We start from the raw sequence: 12,762 nt of genomic DNA, 5'->3' as shown, positions 1-12,762 counted from the left end.
TGCTTACAACACTGCTGTTAATACATCGCAGAATGATGTTCACTTTTTTTGCAAGTGTTACACTCTTGACTCATATTTAGCTTGTGATCCATTATGACCCCCAGATCCCTTTGCGCAGTACTCCTTCCTAGGCAGTCATTTCCCATTTTGTATGTGTGCAACTGATTATTCCTTCCTAAATGAAGTACTTTGCATTTGTCATTATTTAATTTCATCCTATTTATTTCAGACCCATTTCTCCAGTTTGTCCAGATCAATTTGAATTTTAATCCTATCCTCCAAAGCACTTGCAACCCCTCCCAGCTTGGTATCATCCACAAACTTTATAAGTGTACTCTCTATGCCATTATCTAAATCATCGACAATGATATTGAACAGAACTGGACCCAGAACTGATCCCTGCAGGACCCCACCTAATATGCCCTTCCAGCTTGAGTGTGAGCTACTGATAACTACTCTCTGGGAATGGTTTTCCAACAAGTTATGCACCCACCTTTAATAGCTTCATCTAGGTTGTATTTCCCTTGTTTGTTATCAGAAGGTCGTGCAAGACAGTATCAAAAGCCTTACTAAAGTCAAGATATACCACATCTACCGCTTCCCCCATCCACAAGTCTTGTTACCCTGTCAAATAAAGCTATTAGGTTGGTTTGTCATGATTTATTCCTCACAAATCCATGCTGACTGTTACTTATCACCTTATTGTCTTCTAGGTGTCTGCAAATTGATTGCTTAATTATTTGCTCTATTATTTTTCCAGGTACTGAAGGATTATCATTAGTCCCCTTTTTATAGATTGGTACTATATTTGCCCTTTTCCAGTCCTCTAGAATCTCTCCCATCTTCCGTGATGTTTTGAAGATAATTGCTAAATGCCTCAGATATCTTCTCAGTCACTCCTTGAGTATTCTAGGATGCATTTCATCAGGACCTGGTGACTTGAAGACATTTAACTTGTCTAAGTAATTTTTAACTTGTTCTTTCCCTATTTTAGCCTCTGATCTTATCTCATTTTCACTGGCATTCATTATGTTAGACGGACAATTGCTACTAACCTTTCTGATGAAAACCGAAACAAAAAGAGTCATGTAGCACTTTAGCCATTTCCACATTTTTTTTATCGTTTTTCCACCTCATTGAGAAACTGGCCTACCCTGTCCTTGGTCTTCCTCTTGCTTGTAATGTATTTGTAGAATGTTTTCTTGTTACCTTTTATGTCTCTAGATAGTTTAATCTCCTTGTGTGCCTTGGCCTTTCTAATTTTGTTCCTACATACTTGTATTATTTATTTATATTCATCCTTCGTAATTTGATGTGGTTTTCACTTTTTGTGGGACTCTTTTTGAGTTTCAGATAATTGAAGATCTCTTGGTTAAGCCAGGGTGGTCTCTTGCCAGACTTCCTATCTTTCCTATGCGGTGGGATAGTTTGCTCTTGTGCCCTTAATAATGTCTCTTTGAAAAACTGCCAACTCTCTTGAACCGTTTAGACTTGCTTCCCATGGGATCTTATCTACCAACTCCCTGAGTTTGCAAAAGTCTGTCCTCTTGAAATCTACGATCTTCATTCTGCTGTTTTCCCTCCTAGTAGTACTATGGACGACTTTGTCATAAGTCAAGTCCAGGAAAAAAGTTTAGAGGAGAACATGGACCCGTATGCAGTTTTTATGTACTTGACCAAAGCTTTTGATATGGTCAACAGAGAGTCTATAGGCTATTCTGCATAAACTGGGCTGCCCAAGAAGATTCATACAAATGATCCATCTGTTCCATGACCACATGACGGTGCAAGTACTCTCCAATGGTAACTATTCTGATGCATTTGAAATCTCAAATGGAGTGAAGCAAAGCTGTGTACTTGCTTCAGTGCTGTTCAATTTGTTCTTTGCCTGTGTCCTCAGCATGCCACAAGGGACTTGGCTCAGGGGATACACATCCGCTACTGACTCAATGGCTCCCTCTGATCTTCAGAGACTCAATGCTAAGACCAAGATGCTAAGACCAAGACTTCTCATCAAGGCACTTTTTGCAGATGACTGTGCCTTGATGGCCCATATACGTGATGACCTTCAGGTCTTTGTTGATAGGTTTTTTGAAGCATCCCAGCTCTTTGGCCTCACCATCAGTCTCAGGAAGACAGAGGTCTTGTTCCAACCTCAGTCCAATGCCCCAGCACCAGCCATCTCCATCCAAGTCACACAGCTGAAAAATGTGGATCAGTTCAAGTATTTGGTATTTCTAGTGCCAGTTCCCTTGATAAGGAAATGGCCTCCAGAATTAGTAGACAGCCAAGCCCTTGGCCAACTCTGAACAAAAGTCCTTAACCAACACAACATTCATCTCTCCACCAAATTGAAGAACTACAGTGCAGTGGTTCTAACATCTCTCCTGTATGGTTCTGAGATGTGGACTCTATAGTCGGCACATTAAATAGCTTGAGCAATTTCACATGTGCTCCCTCTGCTCAGTAATGAGCATTCGCTGTCAGGCCAGAGTGACCAATATTAAGGTCCTTGAGAGAGCAAACACAACCAGCATTGAGGAAATGTTACTGAGAGCACAACTTAGGTGGACCGAACATGTCATCAGAATGGAAGACCACTGTCTCCCAAAACAGATCTGGTATGGGGAGCTGAGTCAGGCCAAAGAAAGAAGGGTCGTCCGCATAAGCAGTTCAAAGATAACCTGAAGAGCAGTCTGGAGTGGGCTGGCATCAATCTCAAAGAACTCGAGCAAATAGCTCAGAACAGGACTCAATGGCAGTATCTGACCAGATCAGCATCTAACAGGTTTGAGAGGGATTGACAAAATCATCTCCAGGCTGCGCATGAAAGGCGCACAGAGCTGCATCATCAAACATCATAGACCTGGACTTCCCATACCCTCAGTGCCCTCTGCATCAGGGATCGAACATTGGAATCATATACATAGCCAGAGATGAGAATTGCGACAATATCGTCATCATCAGTGATGGACTACTAACAGCTGTTTTCTCTCCTACTATTCCTTAGAATCATGAACTCTATCATTTCATAGAATCATAGGACTGGAAGGGAACTCGAGAGTTCATCTAGTCCAGTCCCCTGCACTCATGGCACGACTACGTATTACATAGACCATCCGTGACAGGTGTTTGTCTAACCTGCTCTTAAAAATCTCCAATGATGGAGATTCCACAACCCCCCTAGGCAATTTATTCCAGTGCTTAACCACCCTGACAGTTAGGAAGTTTTTCCTAATGTCCAGCCTAAACCTCCCTTGCTGCAATTTAAGCCCATTGCTTCTTGTCCTGTCCTCAGAGGTTAAGAAGAACAATTTTTCTCCCTCCTTCTTCTAACGACCTTTTATGTACTTGAAAACTGTTATCCTGTCCCCCTCAGACTTCTCTTTTCCAGATTTCATGATCCCTTTCACCCAAGCTGCCTTCCACTTTCAAATTCTCAACCAATTCCTCCCTCTTTGTCAAAATCAAATCTAGAACAGCCTCCCCCCTAGTGGCTTTCTCCACCTTCTGAAATAAAAAATGGTCTCCAAGACATTCCAAGAACTTGTTGTATAATCTGTGCCCTGCTGTGTTGTTTTCCCAACAGACGTCTGGGTAGCTGAAGTCCCCCATCACCGCCAAGTCCTGTGCTTTGGATGATTTTGTTAGTTGTTTAAAAAAAGCCTCATCCACCTCTTCTTCCTGGTTAGGTGGTCTGTAGTAGACCCCTACCATGACATCACCCTTGTTTTTTACCCCTTTTAGCCTTACCCAGAGACTCTCAACAAGTCTGTCTCTTATTTCCATCTCAACTCCAGTCTAAGTGTATACATTTTTGATATATAAGGCAACACCTCCGCCCTTTTTTCCCTGCATGTTCTTCCTGAGCAAGTTGTACCCTTCTGTAGCAATATTCCAGTCATGTGTATTATCCCACCAAGTCTTTGTGCTGCCAACTATGTCATAGTTGTGTTTATTTAGCATTTCAAGTTCTTCTTGCTTATTCCCCATACTTCTCACAGTAGTGTACAGACATCAAAGATGCTGGTTTGATTTCCCTTCTATGTTCTCTCTTGTCTCTCCCTTATCCCTGCTATAGTGGCCAATGCTCTGCCTAGATTCTGGCCCTTCTTCCAGGTCACGTTTTTGACTTACCTGTGGGCTTTTGTCACCTGCCCCCATTGAACCTAGTCTAAAGTCCTCCTCACTAGGTTAGCCAGTCTGTATCCAAATGCGCTCTTCCCCTTCCTTGATAGGTGGATCCCATCTCTGCTTAGCAGTCCTTCTTCCTGGAACAGCATCCCATGGTCAAGGAAGCTGAAGCCCACCATCCTCGCAGCAGTCTCTGACTGCCAGAAGACGGGCAGGGAAGACAGGATGCATCACTTGAGCTGCCCCGTTCTGTACCCTCCCACTAAAGCTCTGGTACTGGCCATTGTCAGAAACTGGCTAGATGGACCTAGTATGGCAGTTCTTATGTGCTTCTACTCTGATGTATTAATTTTGGAAGTCAAATTCATAATGTCAGTCAAATCATTGGACTAAATAAACTGTACTGGAATTCAATTCTGAATATGAAAAATGTAGTCTATGATGAGGGCATTATTAGGATTTGGAGCACTAGCTAATAGATCAGCTGGTACTGGAATTCCTAAAGAGGAAATGTTTACCTGGCCACGGGATTATTTCTTTTTTCCAGATGCAAACTTCCAAGTATGCATATCAAAAGGGATGGGAGCGGTTCAAGCCCTTTTATAATACCTCATATCTAATCAAACTTGCTTCAATAGATGGGCTAAATGTGTCTTCCTGTCAAACTTCATCTCCCCTTTGGAGCATTAGTGGAAAAGAAGACCCTGGGCTGCTGAAACAAAGCTTCTTCCCTTGCCCTTCACAAACGCTTTGGAAAAAATGAAACCGTTCCCATTTTAACTTTCTGCTGCAATCAGTTCAGTCTCATTAACTATTCAGTAAAAACAGGTTAATGACAATTGACTACCCTTTTGAAAACAGTAGCCGTAGCACCTTCATTTTTCTTTTTTTTAAATTCAAGTTGATATGAAACTGACGCAATTATAGCGCAGATTTGTAAGTACAGTGCCAACCTGGCATTACAGGCACCGAAGCATTCAACCTGCAGCATGTTTCCATAACAGGCTTTCTAGCCGAATGAACAGTATCTCGTTTGAGTGCTTGACTGAGGTTGTTTTAGTGATTCATTTCAATGCAAGGGCTGGAAGGCAGCTTTTTTAACCTTTTTACAGCTTGGTATCCACACAAAACTTTCCTGAAATCGTGCTACTGGAGTCATTTTCTTTATTTTAAAAGCAAGTGCAAGTTTCCACACAAAGGTGTGTGTGGTGGAGGAATGCCCTGGAAAACGCAGAAATACTTGTGGAGCAGCAAGTGGCAGTCACGCTGTGGAAACGTGCAATGCCAGGTTGCTACCCGTCAGTGGGAAGTCATTTTGGAGTGGGAAATTCCACTCTGGGGGCAGTTGTCATGCAAGTGTGCAGGGCCATTTATTGTCTCCTGCTATGCAGGACTGTGACTCTTGGCAATGGGTAGGATCTTGTGGATGGCTTTGCAACTATGGGGATCCCCGAACTGTGGTGGAGTAATAGACATCATGCACATCCCTGTTTTGGTCCCAGAACACCTTGCCATGGAGTACATCAACAAAAAGGGCTAATTTCCCAAGGTTTCTTGTCCCTTCCCCCACCTAGGCTGAAGGCAACGAGAATGCTGGAGCTGAGGAGACTGGTCCCCAGGCTAACAGGGAAATCCTGCTTATGAAAAACTATAACCAATTTGCAGTATCCAGTGGGATGAGTAAAACTGCTTAGTCTAGATATTGCATACCGGTTGAGCATTTAGATTGCATGCTTATCTTTTATTTTCTTTTGGTAACTACTCTGATGTTTGCCTATCACTTATAATCACTTAAAATCTATCTTTTGTAATCAATAAACTTATTCTTATGTTTATTGTTACCCGTGAGTTTGACTGAAGTGCTTGGTAAATCTTCTCAGGTTTCAAAGGCTGGTGTATGTCCACTTTCCACTGATGAAGTGGTGAACTAATTAATAAACATGCATTGCTCAAGAAAGGGTCTTGAGCAGGGCAAGATGGTATATTCTGGTGGCGTGAGGTTAGGAGCTGGGGGGATTTGGCTCGTGCCTTTCTGTGTGTGATTTGTGAATGGCTGTGGGAGCATTCATGCAATCTAGCTGCGTGTGAGGCTCCACATGTGGTTGTAATGAGTGGTAACAGCACCTGGAGGGATTTGCTGCTTGTCACCAGTAAGACATTGAGTGACAATCCTGATTAGTGAGTTAAAAGGGCAGAGTGGTCCCACAGTCCAGGTTGCACCCCGGGGATCCTGTCACACCTCTGTTTGCCCAGATTGAATGTAATTAGATCATGATCACTGGTCCTTAGGCAGCCACCAACTTCCAGTCCAGTGATTAATTCATCTTTATCCATCATAATGAAGTGTAAAATGCAATCACTTTGTGATAGAAAATCATCTATAATTTTTAGAAACTCTAATGATGTTTTACTAATGGCTGTATGAGATCTCCAGCAGTTGTCTCTCAAAATGAAGTCCCCGTAAGAACAGTTTTCTCTCCAGAGTATAGGTTCAAAGAGTAACTCATCCTGTTCTCTCGTTTGATTCGGTCGTCTGTAACAGACCCACCACAGTATCCCCTCCAGGGCTTTGTTAGCACGTTGATCCATATGCATTTGAGTTCCTGTGGCTCTGAGTTATCAGTTTTAAAACAGGTAATGGTCTGTTGAATGTAGAGTGTCAAACCATCCCCCCCTTTTACCCACACTGTCCTTCCTGACTAGGGTAGGGGGATTTTTAACATTCCCATTGTGACAGGTTGTACCCCCGGGGTGCAGTCTGGGAGCCGTTGGATCAGCTATGCCCCCTAACAATTCAGCTGGGTTGGCCACTCTCACACTGCTCTGCTGATGACACCCAGCCAGCCTCCCAGGCCCTGTTATCACCCAACAAGACAGCAGATGGCATCACACACCCAACAGAGTCACCTTCGTGCTTTCTCTAAGCTACTCATGGACTGGCAATGGAGGCCTCAGCCAATTTCCCAGCTCCCCAGCCTTACACCTTTACTGAAGTATAAACCCAGACTTATGCCATCTTGCACTGCACAGGGATCTGTATGGTGCAAGCTCATTAATTAATCCACTTTCCCCTCGATGTGGGGAAGATGGGCACCAAGCCTTTGTTAACTGAGCTGATATTTTCCAAACACGTCACTCAAAACCACACTGGTTAAGATAAAACATAACACATAAAACAAGTTTATTAACTACAGAAAGATGCATTTTAAGGAATTATAAATTATAACAAACAGATCAAAGCGGGTTACCTAGGAAATTAAACAAAATCGCAAACTAAGACTTATACAAACTAGACAGGATTTGAATCAGCCATATCGCACCCTGACTGGTGCTAGAATCAGGCTTACAGCTAATTGAGGCACAGGCTTCATTTGCTGTGCAGCCCGGGTTCCCCCTCCCCCATTCCAAGTCCTTTGTCTTCCCTAGGTTCTTTCAGCTGTTGAGTTGTGGGGAAGTGAAGACAAGTCATGATGTCACTCCCCATCTTTTATAGATTCTTCCAGCTTGCTGGAAAGTCCATGCATGTGACGTGGGGGATCCAGCCCCCATTGGCCAAACATTCTCCATTGCCTACATGCTCCCTCTGAGGAAACTTGCTTATACAGAGTTCCTGTGTTAGTGGATTCTTCCCTCTATGGGTGTTGATGACAGCAATTCACACTGTCTGGCTACTCCACTGTCATACCTGGAAGGCTGCTTTTGGGTGTTTCCAGCCTCACATCATACCTTAGGGTATGTCTACACAATGAAATTAGGTCGATTTTATAGAAGTTGATTTTTAGAAACCAATTTTATACAGTCGATTGCATATGTCCACACTAAGCGGATTAAGTCAGCGGAGTGCATCCTCACTACCATGGCTACCATCGACTTACAGAGCGGTGCACTGTGGGTAGCTATCCCACAGTTCCCGCAGTCTCCGCTGCCCATTGGAATTCTGGGTTAAGCTCCCAGTGCCTGATGGGGCAAAAACATTGTCCCGGGTGGTTTTGGGTACATGTCATCAGCCGCCCCCCCCCCCGCCTCCCTCCGTGAAAGCAACGGCAGACAATCATTTCCCGCCTTCCTTCCTGGGTTACCCGTGGAGACACCATACCACGGCAAGCATGGAGCCCGCTCAGCTCACCGTCACCATACGTCTCCTGGGCGCTGCTGGTAGATGTGGTTCTGCATTGCTACAAAGCAGCAGCTCCTTGCCTTTGCAGCAGACTGTGCAGCAGGACTGATAGCCATCATACGTCTCCTGGGTGCTCCTGGCAGACCTTGGTGAAGTCGATCGGGGAGCCTGGACAAACATGGCTATTCTTCTCTGAGAGCACTGAATGGGAGTCAGAGACTCCAGGTCATTCTCTTCTTTAAGTTTCGTCTCATGGAGATTCAGTCCTGCCTGGAATATCATGCGAGCTGGAGGCTTCTGCCTCAGGCTGCTCTCCCAGCTGGCAGCACTGCATGGTCACACCTACCCCAGCCTACCCCTTGCTCCCATGGCTCATGAAGCCTGGAAAGTAGTAAGGAGCTGTTCAACTATAGGCTGAGCAAGTGCAGAATGGTGGTAGAATGTGCCTTTGGACGTTTAAAAGCTTGCTGGCGCTGTTTGCTGACTAGGTCAGACCTCAGCGCAACCAACATTCCCATTGTTATTGCTGCTTGCTGTGTGCTCCATAATATCTGTGCGAGTAAGGGGGAGATGTTTATGGCGGAGTGGGAGGTTGAGGCAAATCACCTGGCATCCGATTTTGAGCAGCCAGACACCAGGGCGATTAGAAGAGCACTGCAAGGCGCGTTGCGCATCAGAGAGGCTTTGAAAACCAGTTTAATGACTGGCCAGTTTTCGGTGTGACAGTTGTGTGTGTTTCTCCTTGATGCAAACCCACCCCCCTTTGTTGATTTTAATTCCCTGTAAGCCAACCACCCTCCCTCCTTCGAAATACAGTAACTATTGTTTTGAAACCACGCATTCTTTCTTTACTAATTAAAAAAAATGAGATCACGGACAAGGTAGCCCACGTGTGGTGGGGGAGGAGGGAAGGACAAGGCCACATTGCTTATTGTAGTCACACGAAAAGTCAAACTGTTTGAATGACAGCCTTCTGTTGCTTGGGCCATCCTCTGGAGTGGAGTGGCTGGGTGCCTGGAGCCTCCAACCCCGTGTTTTTGGGCGTCTGGGTGAGGAGGCTTTGGAACATGGGGAGGAGGGTAGGCGGTTTTTCAGTGGATGCAGTGGGGGTCTGTGCTTTTGTTGGCTTTCCTGCAGCTCCAACAGACGCTTCATCATGTCCGTTTGTTCCCCCAACAGACACTTTAATCATGTCTGTTTGCTCCCCCATCAGCCTCAGCATCGCGTCCTGCCTCCGCTCTTCGCGCTCACTTAATTCTTTCCTGGCCTCTGCCACTGAATGCCTCCATGCATTAAGCTGTGCCCTATCAGTGCAGGAGGACTGCATGAGCTCAGAAAACATGTCATCGCAAGTGTGGTTTTTTTGCCTTCTAATCTGCGATAACCTAAGGGACGGAGATGATAGGGGGAGCGTAGAAACATTCTACGCTCTACAATTCTGGGGGGGACTGCATGGACACCTGTGCTGCTGAGTTCGCCACGCTGACCAAACAGGAAATGAAATTCAAAAGTTCCTGGGGCTTTTCCTGTGTACCTAGCTCGTGCATCGGAGTTCAAAGTGCTGTCCAGAGCGGTCACAATGGAGCACTCTGGGATAGCTCCTGGAGGACAATACCATTGATTTGCGTCCGCACTACCCCAAATTGGACCCAGCAAGGTCGATTTTAGCGCTACTCCCCTCTTCGGGCAGGAGTACAGAAGTTGATTTTAAGAGCCCTTTAATTTGACGCAACGGGATTGGTTCTGTGGATGCAGTCATTTTTAAATCAACCTAACGCAGCTAAATTCAACCTAGCCCCATAGTGTAGACAAGGCCGTAACTTACATAGCAAGGTTTCATAACTTCACATGCAATGATAACACATACAATTCAATGAGATATTGATGTTTAGCAGATCAAGACTTTCACAAGGCATGCTTTGTACAAAACATATCATAATTATATAACAGTGTCACACCCATCATGCAAATTGTCCCACTAGGTTTCAGTAATGCCAATTATATCAAATTTCTTCCCATTACTGAGAGTTTCTAATTCCTCTTGCTTGCTACCTAGGCTCCTAGCATTGGTTTATAATCATCTGAAGAATTTCTTCTCTGCGTATTCTGCCTCATACCAGTTTAATCTGTTCGTGACATACTGACTTGTACTGCATTTGCTTTCTTAGCACCCTTCTCTACTATTCTAGAACGAACAGAAATAGCCGAAAAGACTTAAACTAACAAGACATCTGCTGGAAAAGTAAGACCGCAAAACCAAAGTTTCCAATAAGTTATTGGAATGTATTGGGGACACCTTTTTGTTCCAGAAAGTGGAGGAAGTAACAAGGGGAACAGCCATTTTAGACTTGATCCTGACTAAAAGGGAAGAATTGGTGGCAAATCTGAAAGTGGAAGGCTGTTATGATGAAAGGGATCATAAAACCATAGATTTCATGATTCTTCTTCGAGTGCTGTTGCTGTGGGTGCTCCACTCCAGGTGACGGTGCGTCCCGGCGCCGTTGATCAGAGATCTTTGGTAGCAGTGCCTGGTCGGGACGCACGCGCCCAGCTGCTGTCTCACGGCGTTGTTAGGGTCTGTCTGAGCGTGCGCATCCCGCACGCTCCCTCAGTTCCTTCTCAACCGTTGTTGGCTGAAGACGGGACTCAGGGCAGTGCTGAACCTCTTCCCTGGTCACTGAAGGAAATAAGTTAAAATTAATAGAAATAGTTAGACAGAAATATCCCAGTTCTCTCCCTTCCTTTAGAATAGTTTGTTAGTTTAAAAAACAAACAAACAAACAAAAACTTTTCTCTCACGTTTGTCTCCCATTGAGACTCTCCCTCCCAGGCAATTGTAGTTCCACGATATGGGGGTCCCCGGGCATCAAGAAATGTGGCTCCTGCAAGGAGCCTATGCCAGGGTCTGACAGACACTCACTGTGTGTGAAGTGTCTCGGCGAGACACACGGCCCTGCTAAGTGTCTCCACTGTACCATCCTGAAAACCAGGGCTCGTTGTGACAGAGATTTGCGGCTAAAAATGCTCCTGATGTAGAAAGCTCTGCAGCCATCTATGGAGACGGGCACAAGTAGACCCTCTCCCTCATGCTCTCCTGCTAGGTCGGAACCGACCGGTAGCGTGGCTTCAGCCTCTCAAGTGAAGAGGCAGGAAGCCCCAACGTCTCCGCACAGAGACCTTCAAAAGGGTAAAGGGTCTCCTGTGTAATCTCTACCCTCGGTGCTGACAGCGCCAGAAGCCGGCGCCTCCGACCGCCCCAGCACTGCAGCCGCAGCTCACACGGAACACAAAAGCAGGGAACCGACTTCCCACAGCAGGTCCCGCTGGCACCGAAGATGGACCCGGTACCGGCAGCGCGTTCCACCCTGGTGCCGACAAGAACGTCGGCACCGCACCTGACTATCACCCCTGCAGTGGACAAGGAACCCCCGCAGGGCGCCTATAAACGGCCCACGGCGCCCACTAAAGCTAAACAAAAATCGCTGCGGACATCGGCTCACACTCTGCGCCCCGCAGGACCGCAGCCCACGGAACACCAACAATTTTTGAATCAAGCTGATAGTTCTGTGGCCCCGGAGCCTGACTCTCCGCTCCTTGACACAGAGCACTCACTATTTGAACTGCCGCTCTCACCACCCAACCTGGCTACCCTCACTGACAGTGAGAATGACATGCATCAGCAGGCAGAGTTCTCCCTGCCTGATTCTCCTCCCCCACTGGAGCCATATCTATCTCAAGGCACAGCACCTCACAAGAACCAGCCTCAGTTTCTCTACTTTGTCCCTCCAGAGGCAGGGCCCCACTTTTCCTACCCCATGCCTTGGCCTCAGTAGTACCCTTGGTTGGCCCCTGCTGCCACTCCTCCTTGCGGCCCTTCCACCAGACTGCAAGTCTGTTCTGTACCTCTATCTCCAGCTCCTTCTACATCTAGAGCTCCTGAACCCCCTCCTGAAGAGGTGGTTTATGAACCCTTCCTAGATTCACCGGCTCCTAACTCTCCATCAGCTGCGGATGAAGCCCTCATGCCTTGACCTCCACAAAATGTGGACAACTTTAAGCAATTCCAGGAACTTTTCAAGAGGGTGGCACTCAGCCAGGACATTCCTTTGGAGGAAGTCCAGGAGACACAACACAGACTCCTCAAAATCCTCCAACCCTCTGTGCCCTCAAAGAGCACGCTACCCATAAACAAAGCCCTCCTAGAACCAGCTGACACTCTCTGGCAGACCCCTGCCTCCATCCCATCAACATGCAAAAAGGCAGAACATAAGTATTATGTTCCCGCTAATGATGTAGATTTCTTATTTTCCCACCCACAACCCAACTCTCGTGGATGCAGCAACGCACAGAACAAAACAGCCACAATACTGGCCTGCTCCGCAAGACAAGGACCTCAAACAGCTTGACCTCCTGGGCGCAAGGTTTATACTTCCTCCACTCTGCAATTCAGAATTGCAAATTACTCCGCCCTCCTCGCAAGCTATGACTACGACAACTACAACAAGCTCTTT

Source organism: Natator depressus, chromosome 1, assembly GCF_965152275.1.
Source record: "Natator depressus isolate rNatDep1 chromosome 1, rNatDep2.hap1, whole genome shotgun sequence".
NCBI lineage: Eukaryota > Metazoa > Chordata > Testudines > Cheloniidae > Natator > Natator depressus.
Note: the sequence above shows the minus strand (reverse complement) of the source record.